Genomic DNA, 5,527 nt, shown 5'->3' on the forward strand with positions numbered 1-5,527 from the left:
CCTTTCTCTAGGATCTAGAACTAGAAAGAACCTTAGAGGTCATCAAGTCCAATGCCCTCATTTTATATATGAGGAAATTGAGCCTCAGAGAAGTAAATGAGTTATCCAAGGTCATATATCTTGTCAGTGGTAGAATCCAGATCTCAAATCAGACCACTGTCCCAGTCACTATCAACCATGGTCCAACTAAAGGAGAAAATCTCAGGAGGGCAACGGCTTCACAAAACATACCTAGCATTTTTGAATCAGTCACACTGGCAATATGTTTCTTCCTTCATTACCCTAAAAAATAAACTTGCCATTGCATTAAACAAACTTGGGAGGGGGGAGCTATCTATTGCCCTACGCCTTCTTAGTTGATCAAATATAACTCAGGTGGAAAAAAATGTCACCTAGTTATATAGCTAGCCATTACTCCACTTGGGTAATGACAGGGGGAAAGGGAACAAGGTCACCTAATTCATAACAGGTGGGGAGGAAATATGTACTGAAACAGCATAGGTTTCTAAGCTGCTGAAGAGGGAGGAGGTATTTCTAGGATGGAGCTCTCCCCATTAACCCACCTGACTTGAAACTCTGATGACCACATCTCAGCCCTGTCACTGGCTGACTTTTCTGGCATTCTGTGCTGTTATTTTCCCCCCAAGTACACTGAACAGGTAAACAAAGATTTAATTCACCAGTTCAATTCTGTTCCCCTTCCGTGGCTATGACAGCCAACTCCATGAAGCCTAATTGAGGAGTGCAAGGACGGCTAAGTGAATCTACCCCGGAGGTACTCTTCACTTTTGTTCTAATCAGTTATATATGATCTTGCCATAGTAATTACTCAGCAGATCAAAAGATAATGAAAAATGACTGGGGCTGTAAAGGTTGCTCGAGTTGCAAAGACTACAAGCAGGGTTTCCTCTGCAATATGCTTCTGACATCCCATTCAGTTGCAGTTACGATCATTGCTAGTAGTCTCAGAGGTACCTTCCCTCCTCAGTCCAGGTAATATAGTTTTTTTTTTCTTTATCCTGGATCCTCTGGTGCCTTGTTCAGTCTGCTTGTAAATGATGGGAGCTGCAGGGCACTACCTCCACCCTGCAGAGAGCATGTCATAGTCTAATAGAAGTTGTTATGGGAGCAAGAGATATTTCCCGACACAGCCAAAACTTCTCAGGGCTCAGTGTTATGCCATTATTGCTGATAATAAATACGACAACATGAGTCATCCTAAACCATCCTTCCTTGGTATCTCTACAATGCAGATCTCTCCCAATGAGACTCTGTTTATCTGGAAATATGGTCATGGCATACAATTCATTTTTAACGATGTATATAAAATGAATGAAAATCTTCTCATTGATGCACCAATGTCAAACATCCAAGACTACTCTTGCCTGTGCAAGACTCTAGATACACCTTCATTTTCCTTTCTAACAAGCAAATACATATCTTTTTCTCCCTACAATCACTACTTTTCCATCAGTCCTTTACATTTCTGTTTCTTAATATTGTCATGGGGAGAAAGCAAAGTAGCTGCATGGACTCATGGGTTTAGAAGAGAGGAAGGAATCAGAGAACTTGAGTGCTAGGCGGAAGCTCACTGCTTCATTGAATTTAATGTGTATAGGAATGAGAATGCTTGTGTTTAAAGACCCTCAATGAAGGGGACTGTTTTTGTTCATGACAATGACATGTTCTTTCACTTCTTGGAGAGTTCTTGAGCCACACTTCTCTTCCTAAATCCAGCCCTCTTTCAAGGCCACGTGCAATGTCATTCTCTTCTGTATTTCACACCTAGAAAAGGCAGAGTTGACTGGCCAGTCTGCAATCCTGTCAGCTCCTTCCTCTCTACTAGACAAAGAAGAACTGAATCCTTCCCAAGCTGTGTCTATCTTTTCTTTGGAAGACAGTTTAGGAGGTGATCTTTTATTTAGCCTCCAACACTTTCTTCCTCCTAGTTTGTCTGAATATTTAACAAACTATATCCTGTTACAACAGTTAGTTCACTTTTCAAATTAGGAGCAATATGAAGGCCTTCACGTCCCCAACTTCCTTTTCTGCTATTTCATGAGGTTTATATCAGGAAAAATATTGCAGTATTATGATAATAGCTCAAAGCCCCCATTTAGGAAATCTTCTAACAATTTAGATGAGGTTTGGCTTTCTTTTTTTAATTTTTATTTTTAAAAGATTTTTCCATGGTTATATGATTCATGTTCTCACTCTTCCCTCCACACACCCCCACACCCTGTAGCCGACATGCATTTCCAGTGGTTTTTACATGTGTCATTGATCAAGATTTATTTTCATATTGGTGATAGTTGCACTGGGGGGGTTATTTAGAGTCTACATCCCAAAGGATATCCACAACAAGGTTTGGCTTTCTAACCCAATTTAAATATATATTTATCTCTAGCTAATTCCTGGCTTTTTATGGTTGAGGCAAAAATCCAAATACAGGAAACATTTAGATAAGAGATACAAACAGAGAATATTATACTCTCTGTTACTGGAAGGGCACAGAAATGAAAGGTTGAAGAAAGAGAATGCTTTTTTTAATTATTTAATTCAATATTTAAAGATTTGAGTTCAACTGATAGCTTCAGTTTGACTCATTGGCTTCCAGGTGTCTGTACTAGAGCCAAGTACTCCTTTCACATTTTATAAAGGACATTGATAAGCTAGAAACATTTGGTTCTGGACACCCAAGAGACGAGGGCCCTTGGAATTAAGCCATTAAGCAATACAATTAAATTCACCATGGATATTTAGCCTAGAAAGGATATTTGTAGAGAGTATGGGGGAAGAAGGAAAGGATTGTGCAACAATTCATAACTATCTTCACATATTTAAATGGCTTCCTCATGGAAGAGAGGATGGTCTTATTCTGCTTGATGTCAAAGGAAAGAACTAGGAAATGGAACAAGAAAGAGAGCAAGAGACAGAGTTCTGGGCTTTATGTAAAGAAAAATTTGATAATCTGAACTATTTAAAAGTAGAATGAAATGCTTTGGGAGCTAATGGTTTCCACATCACTCAATATTTTCAAGAATAAGATGGATAGGTAGTAGTTGTATGGGCAGAGCCAATATACTAGAACACAGACTAGAACCCATCTGAATGCTACCAACATTACCCTCCAAAAACTTTAAAATAATACTTCAAGTCAAATTTTAGAGCAATAGAGCCAACAAAGGGTCAGAAGGAAATCTTTTTTCAGTCTAAAATAGCAGGAGATTCATGAGAAAGGTTGATAATGCCAGGGCAGGCACAAGTCTGGAGTGTGGCAGGAATACCAACAGGGAACCTCAGAGGCAGCCCTGAAAGCATCTTTGGAAGTTCTCAGCCCAGAGATGATAAAGTATTCAGACAATTGCTCAGCAAGAGATCACAGGGGATGCTTTGCTGGCACCAGGTGCAGCTGGCACTAATTGGCAACTCTATTGCTCATAAACAGTTCTGGATCACAGTTCTAGGACTGTGGGAAGCACTTCTTATCAGTCCCAAGGGAGCAGGGGCCCTAATCACAGTACTAGGACGAAGAGCACTTGTGGCTTCAAGAGATTAGAAACTTGGTCACAGTTCCAAGGCCAAAAGAAGGACTAGTACTTGCTACTTCAGGGAAGCAGGGTCCCTTTGTGGGTAAAGATCAGAGCACAGATCAGAAGATCAGTGACAACACATCTCCCAGGATAACATCACCTTGGAAGCACCAAAAAATTTGCATACTCCCAGAATTAGCTATGAAAACAGAAGAACAAAAAAGCCTGAAGTTTGGCATAGTGCCTCCCCAAACCCTGTGTGAACAGAACCCATACTTTATATAAAGTCCAAAGTGAAGAAATAGATTAGGAAAAATGAGCAAACAAAAAAGGAACTTGACCATAAAAAGCTACTTCAGTGGCAGGGAAATCTAAAACATAAACTTAGAAGATTACAATGTGAAAAGCAACTATGAGAAAAGTCTCAAAAATGCTAATTGGATCCCAGAAGAATTAAAGAAATGGGTAGTAGAGGAAAAATTGGGGAAAAATGAAAGTGATGCAAAAAAATTTTAAAAAGAAAATTAACAGCTTGGTAAAAGGGCTTTCAAAAATACTGAATAAAATCACTTAAAAAAAAAGAACTGGCCTAATGATAAAAAGAGGTACAAAAGTCCAATGAATTTTTTCTTCAAAAAATCAAAGAAAACAATTCATAAAGAAGCAAAATTGTCCAAAATAGAAAAAGAGGTACAAAACCTCACTGAAGAAAATAATTTGTTAAGGGATAGAATTGAGCTACTGATTCCATGAGACTCAAAAAACAATTGAAGTCAAAAGAATGAAAAAAATAGAAGATAATGTGAAATATCTCATTGGAAAAACAACTTACCTGAAAAGCAGGTAAAGGTGAGATAATTTAAGAATTATTTATCTGTCTGAAAGACATAATTTTATTTATTTTTTTTTAAATACTTCCACCTTAGAATCAATACTACATATTGGTTCCAAGGCAGAAGAGTGGTAAGGGCTAGGCAATGGGGATTAAGTGCCTTGCCCAGGGTCACACAGCCAGGAAGTTTCTGAGGCCAGGTTTGAACTTAGCACCTCCCATCTCTAGATCTGGCTCTCAATCCACTGAGCTATCCAGCTGCCCCTGAAAGCCATAATTTTAAAAGTAGCCTAGACATAATATTTCAAGATATTATCAAGGAAAATTGCCATGATGTCTTATATTCAGACAAATAGAGACTGAAAGAATCCACTCACTACTTCTGAAAGAGATCCCAAAATGAAAACTCCCAAGAATATTGCATCCAAATTCCAGAGCTTCCAGGTCAAGAAAAAAATATTGCAAGCAGCCAAGGGAAAAAAATTCAAATATCATAGAATCCCAGTCAGGATCGCACAAGATTTAGCAGTCCACATTAAAGGAGTAGAGGGCTTAGAATGTGATAAAGGAGGTAGAAAAACTGAACATAATACTTTGGAGTGGGGAGGTGGGGAGTCGGTATTTAATGAAATAGAGAACTTCCAAGAATTCCTGATGAAAAGACCATAGCTTCAAAGAAAATTTGACATTTAAACAGAAGACTCAAAGAAGCATAAAAAGATAAACATGAAAAATTAATCAAAAGGGACTCAATAGAGTTAAACTATCTAGATTTTTGTACAGGAAGATGAGACATGACTCCTAAGAATTTTATCATTATTAGGGCACTTAGAAGGAGTCTACATAGACAGGATGTGTCTAGACAGATTGGGATGATCTCTAAAATAATATAGGTGTGAGAAAGAGGGCTGCATGGGATAAAGGGGAAGGGAAAGGTAGAATGGGGCAAATTTTCTCACACAAATGAGATGTTCAAGGAAGAGTTGTCACAGTGAACAGAAAAATGGGGTTGTAGTAGACTAGGCTTTAACATTAGTCTCATCATAAAAAGATAAATAAATAAACAAACAAATGAATAAATAAATAAATGATTGAATGGATAAATATATGTATATGTATATGTATATATATATATATATATACATATATATATATATATATA

The sequence above is a fragment of the Gracilinanus agilis genome, chromosome 3, assembly GCF_016433145.1.
Source record: "Gracilinanus agilis isolate LMUSP501 chromosome 3, AgileGrace, whole genome shotgun sequence".
Taxonomy (NCBI): Eukaryota; Metazoa; Chordata; class Mammalia; order Didelphimorphia; family Didelphidae; genus Gracilinanus; species Gracilinanus agilis.